Here is a 13,354-nt window from a genome sequence, read left to right as displayed (position 1 = left end):
GTTTAAGTAGTTCTAAGTCTAGGGGACTGATGACCTCAGATGTTAAGTCGCATAGTGCTTAGAGCCATTTGAACTACTTCTTTAAAAAAAGAAAACTTTCTTTTATTATCATCACAAAGGCATTCATTTTAAACAAAACTCACTCTAGAGAGAAACCCCCAGTTAGCCTTGCAATTTTATTACCACAATGTTTAGTAAGCCCACCACAGAATCATAAAAAACACGAGGTACCATTGGTTATACATTTGATTTAAAAATTTACAACAAATTTAAACTCATGAATTTACTTGGCAAGAACATATTTTTAAAAAATAGCATTGAAATCATAGGTTTCTAACAACATGTATATTCCCTCTTAAAACATCAGCTGTAACTACCGACTGCTGACTAGTAATCGTAACCACCAGAGGTGTGAAGAAACACTTAACTTTGAGGGGGTCCCGCTAAAATATAGATCATAAAAGCAATAACCAACAAGTACAATCGTTCTTAAGGGAAACCACAGCAACGACCATTCAAGAGGCCGCGGAAGTTAACACAGAATCTCTTTATCAGTTACTGACGAATATGAAGTGTTTGTACCAAACAAAATCACTTTTTAACGTTGCCAAAAGTGAAAGTCACCCAATTTCCGCAGCAGGTACTTGAAAGACAAAGAAATCAGATCACGTGTCGAAATCATATGCCAGCCAGAAAATAGGCTGATGGGTCCGACGTGACGCCGGGTTGAGACACATACCAGTTGTGTCAGCGTGGTACAGGTTGTCCACCAGATGTTTGCTTGTAGGCCGGTCGACAGGAATTGAGACCGCCCCAGAAAGCGGCACCGCCTAAGCGGCACACGTCAACACTTGTGTTGCACGTGCATCGCGCTGGAACCTTTGGGCGGCTATTCCAGTCGGCTCACAGACGTAACGGAAATGAACCGTCACATGGTTTACGACTAATTGAGAGGTTTCGTTGTGTTACAGTACCTCTCTTCTCGGATTAGTCGAGAACTTTTCTCCGTTATGTGTTGTTTATTCGTATATGCTCTCCGAGCTTTTCTTTTCTTCGTGGCTCATAATACTTTCATTCTTTATTTATATTCTTAACGCATCCTATAAACTGTGTTTTCACATGTTCCGTAGTCGAGTAGCTTTGGCAGGCATGCTGCCAGGGGCAGAGGTAAATAAACAAGTAAAAAAAAAAGTTTAGAAGTGATGATTAAAACTCTGTGAATACCCTCATATTTAGCAAGGTAGGATGACCTAAATATGAGAAATACCACAAAATTAGTATGTACTTTTTTAAAGAAAAAGAGTAACTTTTACGAAAAAAATGTAGGTGTTTGAAAGTATTGCCTGCTTTCAAACGACGCACCATTTCGTTGTTTAAGGTTACAGATTTAGACTAGGAAAACGAAAAACAATGTTCATTTTTCGACTGTAATTCTTAATTTAATGCGGCTCGTCCAAAATATTATGCACACGGGATATTATGTACACTGGATATAAGCGATTCAGGTCTTAATAATGAGTTAATGAACATATAAAACGATACATATGTATACATGGTTTTTTTCCGAGGCGAATATTCTTTTCTATGATAATAATGGCGTGAAATGTACGCCAGAGTGAACTGTAGAAATTCCTTTACTTGTTTTTGCAGTTTTTAATTCCGGAGAAACGAGCCACGGATAGGAATCGTTTAGACTTACGCCAGTTTTATGGACACTAATACGAGAATAAGACGTACGCAAAAGAGAATCACTACGTTATATTTTTTCAAAACCATCAACAGCATCCTTAAACACAAAACAGACTCCTTGTTTGGTATTTCCTATTCCAGTGGCAACGTGAGCAATTGGAAATCTTTTTGTCCATGTCCACAGTCTTTAGAGACATAACTTTTTCCTGCACTTCTTGTATGACACAGAAATATCTATAGCAGTATGAAATTCTCTTTTCTGTTCGAAATTTAGCCAACATATAATCTCCTCGATCTGTGCTGGATATGTCATTACAATAGGATCTATTGTGGTTTCGTCAAAGTGATCGACGTCATCCGTGTTGTCGTCACTGCTTAAAGAATCGGAATCAGTCTCTCGGCTTCCGTTCATTTTTGTTACTTGTCGCAGCTTTGGTCACATACATACATTTCTTCTCTTGCTTTTGACCTGCTCCTTTTTTGTTTGCAGGCTTTTGTTTTTCAGCTATGACTTTAGGGCTGGAACTGTGGCAAGGGCCGCAACCCGTGGTGCACCGTTGAGTGGCTGGTTGCTGGAGACAGGTGGGAATGAACTTTATCATACGCTCAGAAAAATAATACGCGTCACAAAGGAAATATCCTAAAGAGACAGAAATCGCTAGATGTGATGTACATATACAGAAAAACAAATCTTTGCAATTTCAGGAAACTGGTTGATTTGTTCAAGAGAAGGAATTTCACGGATTGAGACAGTCAATAAGGCATTAGGTCACCTCTGGTCCTCATGCAAAGCAGTTACTCGGTTTGGCATTGATTGGCGGTGTTGTTGGATATCCTCCTGAGACGTATTGTGCAAAATTCTTTCCAATGTGGATTATACCGTTGGAGGACTCTGCCCGTAATGCTACCAACGTTCTCACTTTGGGAGAGCTCAGACGAACTTGGTCAGGGTAGGGTTAGACAAGTACGAAGACAAACAGTAGAGACTCTCGTTGCGTATGGGCCGGCATTCTCCTGCTGAAATTTAAGCCCAGAATGGCTTGCCATAAAGGGCAACAAAACTTGGTGCATAATATAGTCTACGTACCTCAGTGCTGTGACAGTACTGCGGATGACAACCAAAATGGTACAGCTATAAAAAGAAATGTCACACCAGACCTTCTCCCCTGGTTGTCGGGCCGTATAATGGACAACAGTCAGCTTGGTGTCTCAACGCTGTCCGAGACGTCTCCAGACATGTCTTCAACCTGGAATCTCATTGACTGGAGTACAATTGTCTTCAGTGAAGACTCCGGCTTTGAAATGAGTCTCAATGACTCGGTGTTTTCCAGGTATAGCTCCTCTTGTGATTTTTGAACAGAGTATTCGCTATTACTAGCTGAATTTTATCTCACATCTGAATTAGTCTTTCTCCTACTGCCTAACCATATTCTCCAATAATAATTTGTTCCTTCCACTGCAACTGCGTTCCAGTCCCTCATGATTGTTATATTCTCGTTTTCTTCTATGTACAAAAATACCCTTTTAAAATTCTTATATATTTTCTACACTCCTGGAAATGGAAAAAAGAACACATTGACACCGGTGTGTCAGACCCACCATACTTGCTCCGGACACTGCGAGAGGGCTGTACAAGCAATGATCACACGCACGGCACAGCGGACACACCAGGAACCGCGGTGTTGGCCGTCGAATGGCGCTAGCTGCGCAGCATTTGTGCACCGCCGCCGTCAGTGTCAGCCAGTTTGCCGTGGCATACGGAGCTCCATCGCAGTCTTTAACACTGGTAGCATGCCGCGACAGCGTGGACGTGAACCATATGTGCCGTTGACGGACTTTGAGCGAGGGCGTATAGTGGGCATGCGGGAGGCCGGGTGGACGTACCGCCGAATTGCTCAACACGTGGGGCGTGAGGTCTCCACAGTACATCGATGTTGTCACCAGTGGTCGGCGGAAGGTGCACGTGCCCGTCGACCTGGCACCGGACCGCAGCGACGCACGGATGCACGCCAAGACCGTAGGATCCTACGCAGTGCCGTAGGGGACCGCACCGCCACTTCCCAGCAAATTAGGGACACTGTTGCTCCTGGGGTATCGGCGAGGACCATTCGCAACCGTCTCCATGAAGCTGGGCTACGGTCCCGCACACCGTTAGGCCGTCTTCCGCTCACGCCCCAACATCGTGCAGCCCGCCTCCAGTGGTGTCGCGACAGGCGTGAATGGAGGGACGAATGGAGACGTGTCGTCTTCAGCGATGAGAGTCGCTTCTGCCTTGGTGCCAATGATGGTCGTATGCGTGTTTGGCGCCGTGCAGGTGAGCGCCACAATCAGGACTGCATACGACCGAGGCACACAGGGCCAACACCCGGCATCATGGTGTGGGGAGCGATCTCCTACACTGGCCGTACACCACTGGTGATCGTCGAGGGGACACTGAATAGTGCACGGTACATCCAAACCGTCATCGAACCCATCGTTCTACCATTCCTAGACCGGCAAGGGAACTTGCTGTTCCAACAGGACAATGCACGTCCGCATGTATCCCGTGCCACCCAACGTGCTCTAGAAGGTGTAAGTCAACTACCCTAGCCAGCAAGATCTCCGGATCTGTCCCCCATTGAGCATGTTTGGGACTGGATGAAGCGTCGTCTCACGCGGTCTGCACGTCCGGCACGAACGCTGGTCCAACTGAGGCGCCAGGTGGAAATGGCATGGCAAGCCGTTCCACAGGACTACATCCAGCATCTCTACGATCGTCTCCATGGGAGAATAGCAGCCTGCATTGCTGTGAAAGGTGGATATACACTGTACTAGTGGCGACATTGTGCATGGTCTGTTGCCTGTGTCTATGTGCCTGTGGTTCTGTCAGTGTGATCATGTGATGTATCTGACCCCAGGAATGTGTCAATAAAGTTTCCCCTTCCTGGGACAATGAATTCACGGTGTTCTTATTTCAATTTCCAGGAGTGTACATCTGTTCATCTTTAGTTTGCGACCTCGGCTTGTATATCTGAATTATGTTATCCGCGTTGGTCTGCTGCCGAATCTGAAGAGAACAGCTCTGTCTCGGAAATGTTCAGAGTAGCTCACTTCCTGCCCTACTTTCCTATTCATAATGAAGACTTCTCCCGTTATACAATGTTCTGCTGCTGTTAGTATTGCCCTATATTCATCTGTCAAGAAACCGTTATCTTCTTTTCGTTTCACTTCATTCACTCCCACTGTATCTGCATGGAGTCTTCACATTTCCGTTTTCAGATTTTCTAGCTTTGTTACTGTGTTGAAACCTCACACATTCCATGCTACGAATCGTTGAATGCTATCTAGTTGTTGGTTCTTCCGTCTTTATCTCATTGTCACCTCATCCTTCGCAGTCCCCTCCCGGAAGTCCCAGGAGGACTAATCCCGAATCTTTTGCCACTGGGCCGGCCGGAGTGGCCGAGCGGTTCTAGGCGCTACAGTCCGGAACCGCGCGACTGACACGGTCGCAGGTTCGAATCCTGCCTCAGGCATGGATGTGTGTGATGTCCTTAGGTTAGTTAGGTTTAAGTAGTTCAAAGTTCTATGGGACTGATGACCTCAGAAGTTGAGTCCCACACACAGTGCTCAGAGCCTTTTTTTTTTTTTTCCACTGGAGAGATCATCATTGACACCTTTTCACTTACAGGTCCCATGTCATATCTATAGATATTGTGTTTCTTATGCAGTGTTTTCCATTGCCTTCTGCATCCTCATTCCGATGATCACTGCTAATACTTCCGCGTTTTAGCTCAAATTTCCGACCCCAAGGGCAAGAGTGTGCCCCGAACCTCTATCCTATCCTCAGCCCTCTTTGGCAAGGCCGTTGTCAGAACGAGGGTGACTTCTTATGCCAGGTGTCTTCGGCCGGCGTTGCTGGATGTGCACCCGGTACCCATGACGTTTTGTTTCACAGTAAACCCTAGACCACAGGTGACAGTGAAGTATCGTTGAAACAGATTGTTCCATACGAAGAACAAGCAGCTTTCTAGATTGCAATGAAAATGTTTATACAACGGCAGCATAGGTAACAAAACGAATATTTGTGATAGCTATGGGTTTCTTATAAACAGATTAATATTTTTGGAAAGTTGTCGCTGTATGAGACACTGAGAGTTACGGCTTCCTGGTTTATCAGCACGACTACACTTTGAGATGTTGGGCAGAGGGTAATTTTTGCAGCCCCCGGGCGCTGGCCGGCGCCGGGGCTCCCGCTAATTGCTCGACCAGTGGGGCCGTATCTGCAGGCAGGCCTGCCAACCCCTGCGGGCCATTAGCTCCTTATCTGCGCCTCGAGGCACGCAGGCCGCAGTCTGCTGGCCCACTGCCGGAGCCTCTTTTTCCCCGCATCGGCTGGCTCTCTCTGGCTGGGAGCGCCCTCCAATTCACTAACTTGCCTCCTCCTTCCTGGTATAAAACTCTTCATCGCAATTTCTAGAACGCTACACTTTCTTCATATAGGACGATCTTTCTCGACCATACTTCGCGGTTATTTTCAGGGCTAATGACAAATAATCGTAAAAAACATAAATTTTCATGTCTGGGTCATTCTCAGCGGTTCTGCAAAATATTCATGGCAAACAAACCCACAACGGTCATAAAATACCTCACTGAGCAAAATCTTGCACGACAAAAGCTGAAAGTACTTCATACACTAGTCAAATGTTGTGCTAACGCTGTTTTACTTCAGATTTAAGATACATCTGATGACGGGGCTAAGACCCAGGAACAGTAGTAGTGTATAGCGATTTCCGTCGTGGAAGACTTCGATCAATAAGGAATTTTATGATTGTGGCTGATTCGTTTACCATGCACATAATCGTGAAAGTTTGGTAGGTTAAAATACTGCTTTAAAATATACTCTACCTAATACGTATTCGTTATCTCAATAAGTCTTCAGTTCACTAAATCGCAATTTGTCAAACTAAATACTGCACAAAACCGGAACATTTGTACGAGATCACATTAAGTACATTTGAGTAGATTGTATCGGCAACTACGTATTCATCCGATAAATTCTAGGCGATAAAAGTGAGAACAATAGTTACATTACAATTTAGATCTGTGCATATAGGAATATTCGTTAAACTGAATGGTAAAAATACGTAAATAACATCTTTAAATGAGCAGCAAGAAAGTGAGGTTGTAAAAGTTCTTGAGGAGGGGAGGGCTTATCTCCTACGTTATTCAGTTTGCACATTGAGCAGGGAGTAAAGGGAGCCAAAGGAAAATGTGATGAAGGAACTGCTGTTCAGAGAGAAGAAATAACAACTTTGAGGCTTGCAAGATGACATTTCAGTTCAGTCAGAGACTACAAATGACTAGGAAGAACAATCGAACGGAATGGGTAGTGTCTTGGAATAAGAAGATGAAATGAACAGCACATGTTAAACAAGGGTATGGAAATGTAGTGGAACTCAGTCAAACGATGCTGTGGCAATTATATTAGGAAATGAGAATATAAAGTAGTAGGTGATTTTTACTATTTTGGCACCAAATAAGTAAATGTAAGCAAGGCTGGTACGATACAAAATTTAGACTGGCTGTGGCAGGGAAAATATTTCAGAAAAAGAAGAAATCCGTAACATCGAATATAAGTTAAAGTGCTAAGAAGTCTTTTCCGAAGATATCTGTCTATAGTGTAGATTTGTGTGGAAGTGAAAAGTCGACGATAAACATTTCAGATCAGGAGAGAGCAGAAATTTCTGAAAAGAGGTGCTACAGAATAACGCTGAAGATCAGCTGTGTAGATAGCGTAACTAGTGAGGAGGTACAAAGTCAAATTAGGGAGAAAAGTCCTCGGTGGATAAGACACATTCTGAGGCCTCAAGTAACTGTCAATTTTGTATTAAAGGGAAGTGTGGAAGGTAAAAGCTGTAGAGGGAGACGCAGGCATCACTACAAAATGGTTCAAATGGCTCTGAGCACTATGGGACTCAACTGCTGTGGTCATCAGTCCCCTAGAACTTAGAACTACTTAAACCCAACTAACCTAAGGACATCACACACATCCATGCCCGAGGCAGGATTCGAACCTGCGACCGTAGCAGTCGCACGGTTCCGGACTGCGCGCCTAGAACCGCTCGACCACCGCGGCCGGCATGGATTTAGTGACATCTCTGAACAGGAAAAGGGACTATGTCTGTGATACAATATTCACAGTCAACGTCTATCTTCAGGAGTTCTGTGACCCGGAGTGGTTCAAAACTTTTTTTTATGTGTATGTGCACAGCTGTCTTCAAATCATTCACATTGTGATGCACTGTCTTCATTCACCGCTGTACTTAGTTACCGAAGCGTCACGAGACGCCAAGTGCCATAATATCGTGGTTGTAAAAGAATGGCTTCAGGATGCTATGCAACGCCTTCTGGATGCTATGTAACCGTTCTTGTCAAGGAGCATGGTGGGTTACTGTGTAGCGTAGTTGCCCTCGCGACTTTGTTCTTACATGCAACATCGTGGAACAGCGTCAACTGACAGAGATAGTTTGTTGGCTTCAGACAAGTAGCGTTCTGCTGGAACAAAAATCAAATACTTTAGCAAAGAAGTTCCTTACCTGAAATTGCTTTTTACTTATAAGAAAGGTTTTGGCTTACGGCACGCTATATTTTCCGTGGACGTTAATAACTATGCAATTCCATGTGCCACATGGATGCGCTGCATCTGACTCAGTAAGAAAGTGGATTCATCAGTGGAAAGAACGCCGTACCTCATGGGCAGTAAAAATTTTTGATGCCCACTCTTTGAATCTGTCACGCTGTGTACAGTACCGGTAGGATTTCTTTCACATGAAAATTGTTAACGAGGACGGCGCTGATACAATATCACGAAGCACGCGGATCTCGCTGGAATTTGTATTTATCTAACTTGCTCTACAGACTAGAGAACGTCCACTTCGAGCAACCAGTTTGCGAAGATGACCATTGTATCGTCATAACCGATCACGGTTAAAAGCGTGTTATATCAGTGTATATATTACCCTCTTCATCCTCTTTTCATATCACGGGAAATGCCAACATAAGAAACACAGAAATCCGACATATCTGTATTGTCCCAGTGCTTAAAACCGGAGCATGGGTACTCTACGTATTTACGAGGTTGCCTAGAAAGTAATGCACTGCAGTTCTTCTTGAACAATTCTTTAATGAACATAATAAAATTACACACACACGAAAGAATGGTGTTTTATCTAGACACTACTTTGCCACGTAATCTCCATGCCGTTCTATGGCCTTTCTGCAGCGCGAAACAAGGACGTGTATGCCGTGTCGCTACCAATCACTGTCCTGGTGGCGGAGCCAATGCTTTACTGTGTGAATCACCTCATCGTCCTCAAAATGTCTTCCTAGAATGGCATCCTTTAATGGCCCACAAATCCAGACGAATGTCGTTTGTGTGGGATTTGTGATCCTCCGTTAGACACCGCGTGACACATCTTGCACACACTTTCAAATATCCAAGAGTGCGGATAATTGCTGATTGACACATCCAGCGCCAACTGCCTAATCGTAATGCGTCTGTCCTAACGAATGACAACATCAGCTCTCTGAAACATGTGAGATGTGAGAGCCGTGGATGGACTCCCCAACCGCTGCAAATCGTGGAGCTCAGCCGAACAGCCTTCTGATGACCTCACCCTCTGTGCCTAGCGACTAACTGTACTTCTGTCGACAGCAAATGCTCCATAGACTTCACACAAGCGTTTGTGAATGTTCCTCACAGTTTCTTTCTCTGCAGTGAGAAATTCAATGACGGCACGTTTCTTGTAACGTACATCACCTACAGACGCCATTTTGAAACTGTTCTCCAGCTACGCTATCTGTCGGAAGCGACAGAAACTTGGCGCGCACACTAAGGAGAATTCAGATAATACATACGTAACGTTTCGCATTCGTAGCATTGTTCGCGGGTGAGAAAAAAAAATGGCGGCGTATTACTCTCTTGGCAACTCTCGTAAAAAATATGTTTCCTTCATACCTGATGCTATGATACTCTGATCAGCAAAACATTACGGCAGTCAGTTTAATTGCGTGATGGTACACCTTCGGAACGTCACAAACAGCCATTCCACTCGGCGTGGATACGACAACTCTCCCTGCGTAGGTCTCCGAAACCATGTGGCACTAGATGTCTTCGCACAGGTCCCAGAATTCCCTAAAATTACGGGTCGGTGGTTTGTGGACTCTTTGCTGCTATCGGTGAGTGTCCCAGATGGAATTTGTCACGTTCATATCAGGCTAATTTCGTGACCATGAATTCAAACCGAGTTCACAATCACGCTCCGCAAAACACAGTAACACGATTCTTAGTGACACATATTTATGTTGCTGGATGCTGCCATCTCTATCTGAGAAGATGTGAAGCAGGAAAGCAGCGGAAGTATGGCCGAGCGGTCTAAGGCGCTGCAGTTATGGACTGTGCGGATGGTCCCATGCAGAGTTTAGAGTCCTCCCTCTGGCATGGGTGTGTGTGTTTGTCCTTAGAATAATTTAGGTTAAGTAGTGTGTAAGCTTAGGGACTGATGGCTTTAGCAGTTAAGTCCCATAAGATTTCACACACACATTTATTTTTTTTTTTTTTTTTTTTTAAGCAGGAAAGGATTCAGGTGACACACAATAGCTTTCGCGTAGTCCACGGTTCTCATTTTTCATTCGATTATTACACAGATCACATTAAATATATTTCATGGGTTTACTTTTAACATACTCCAGGTCAACTAAGTACAAGAATTCTCACCCCCACCTCCTCCGCTAGAGGTACAGGAGTATCTTACTACCAATCATTCTCATACACATAATGTATATCAGTTATATATCAGATTTGGTAGCGTTAAACCCCATTTCTGTCATACACGCAGCTTAAGAATCCGTTTCAAAAGACAATGCTATCATCATCATATTGCTTAAATTTAACTCTTTTTCATGAAACTCATGAGTTAAGATTTTAAAACTCTGTAACTAGATCATTGTCTCCCGAAACGCATTGTTAAGCTGTATCATTGATGACAAACATAACAAACCTTTTCTCACGTCCATAGCACACGGTACTACATACGAGATTCGGTTGAAAATGTCTCACGAGATGCTGAGTTATTCTTGTATGTCAAAAAAAGGTTCAGGTGGCTCTGAGCACGATGGGACTTAACAACTGAGGTCATAGGTCCCCTAGAACTTAGAACTACTTAAACCTAACCAACCTAAGGACGCCACACACATCCATGACCGAGGCAGGATTCAAACCTGCGACAGTAGCAGTCGCGCGGTACCGGACTGAAGCGCCTAGAACTGCTCGGCTACCGAGGCCGGCACTTGTATATGAATCCTTTCCACCTCCACTTTAACGAGGAACGCGTTGTCTGCGAGATCGCAGGCTCAATCTTTAGTAAGGCTCATTTGAATGTGTTGTCTTAACAATGATGACAGGAAAAAATATTAGCTGCTCATAACTCACCACGCGCATCATGTGCGCAACTGAAAATGAGTGTCCAGTAGATGCAGAGATCAGTCTTTTGTGAGACATTACACGTCGTCGACATTCAAGAACTGTTCGGAACAAACCATTAACATGCACCATGAATACCGAATGAAAAATCGCACGTCACAACGATCACTAAGGTTCTCGCTATAAAGATCGAAGGCAAACTCCGTGGAACTTACAAACGTGTGCCGGCCGCGGTGGCCGTGCGATTCTAGGCGCTGCAGCCCGGAACCGCGGGACTGCTACGGTCACAGGTTCGAATCCTGCCTCGGGCATGGATGTCTGTGATGTCCTTAGGTTAGTTAGGTTTAAGTAGTTCTAAGTTCTAGGGGACTGATGACCTAAGATGTTAAGTCCCATAGTGCTCAGAGCCATTTGAACCATTTTTACAAACGTGTAGGACGTTGAGCTAGGTATCCAGTCTTAAACAATGCATATGGCATTATTTTGGTGTAACGGGGTGATGAGAAGGGATGGAATGTGATGGTATGCAACCGAACGGAAACAGTCTGTCGTGGAGCTTATCGTGAAAATATCCGCGCCTTAATGCATAGCTGGAGAAAGTGCGATAATATGTATATAGCCATGGAAGAAAAACAAACATCCAGTGGCTAAATTTGTCCATTGGTTCCAGGTGGTATTAATTTCAAGGACACACACTTTTCAGGAGGAATAGCTTTAAAACAGTATGATTTTTATAGTAGACCAGGAGTCGAGCAAAAGCAAGCTATTTTGACCAACAAATGACCAAAAGTAATGCTCACACCATAGTTGTAGTTCTGTTACGTCCATTTTCCCTCTTGCTTGCTGTCACGTAAATATTCTCTACTGCCCTTGCAAGATGAAGCACACGAGAAAGACTCGCACAGGGGAGAGCACCTTCAACTTCTCGCAGCACAATAAGTAACGTCCCATCCAAATTAACTGTCGGCATCGAGGTAAACGAAAGGGTTATGACACTACTATTAGCTGATCCTCGTACAACCCACTCGGTACCTCTAATTTTGGGGTTCCTTTCATATGAATTTCCTTTTCAAATCCCAATTGGTCAGATTTGAAAAGAAATTCCTTACTAAAAATGGATCAGTTTTTTCTCATCCACAAATTTTCTAGCCGCTTCCGCAACTTGCTGTGCATCCACAATTTGATGTTTTTCTTCGAAATTTCGTTATTTTACGTCTACTAATTCTGTAGCACTGTTTGAAGTTATACAGGGATCCACTGCTTCCCTTGAAATCACTATAATCTACATTGTGAACAAATTGACGTACATGACGTAGTAACTCAGTATCATGCACGTCCTGTATACTTTATTGAGCATCCTTGAAACGCGTAAACACCAATCTTCGTAACAAGTGTGCTTTGTCCTCCCTTGGATATCCGTTCTTCTTCTTATGCACTACACGGTCATACGAGGTGCGGCTAGAAAAAAACCGGACTGATGCTGGAAAAAACATTTATTTACAATTATTTACAGTTTCATGTTATCTCCTTCAATGTACTCTCCTCCTCGGTCTCTACACCGCTCCATACGAATTTTCCACTGTTCATAGCAATGCTGCAGATCATTGTCGGTAAGTCCATACATTACTTCCGTCGCTTTTTCTTTTACTGCTTCAACAGTCTCAAATCTAGTTCCTTTCAAAGCTGACTTGACTTTAGGGAAAAGAAAAAAGTCACAGGGGGCCAAATCAGGTGAGTAGGGTGGATGATCTAAGATGGGAATGTTGTGTTTTGCCAAAAACGTCTTCACTGACAACGCACTGTGAGCTGGGGCATTGTCTTGGTGAAGGATCCATGACTTTTTTCTCCACAAATCGTTCCGTTTTCTCCGTACTCGCTCACGTAGGGTAGCCAGGACGCTAATGTAGTAATGCTGATTCACTGTTTGTCCCTCTGGTACCCAATCAATGTGCACAATCCCTTTGATGTCAAAAAAAAAAAAAAAAACAATCATCATTGCCTTGAATTTCGATTTTGACATTCGTGCTTTTTTTTGTCGTGGAGAACCAGGAGTTTTCCAATGCATCGATTGGCGTTTAGTTTCGGGATCGTAAGTAAAAAACCACGATTCATCGCAAGTAATAACATTTTGTAAGAAGGTGGGATCACTTTCAATGTTTTCCAGGATGTCAGAGCAAATCCTTCTTCGGCGTTCCTTCTGTTCAA

This window comes from Schistocerca nitens, chromosome 5 (assembly GCF_023898315.1).
Source record: "Schistocerca nitens isolate TAMUIC-IGC-003100 chromosome 5, iqSchNite1.1, whole genome shotgun sequence".
Lineage (NCBI taxonomy): Eukaryota > Metazoa > Arthropoda > Insecta > Orthoptera > Acrididae > Schistocerca > Schistocerca nitens.
Note: the sequence above shows the minus strand (reverse complement) of the source record.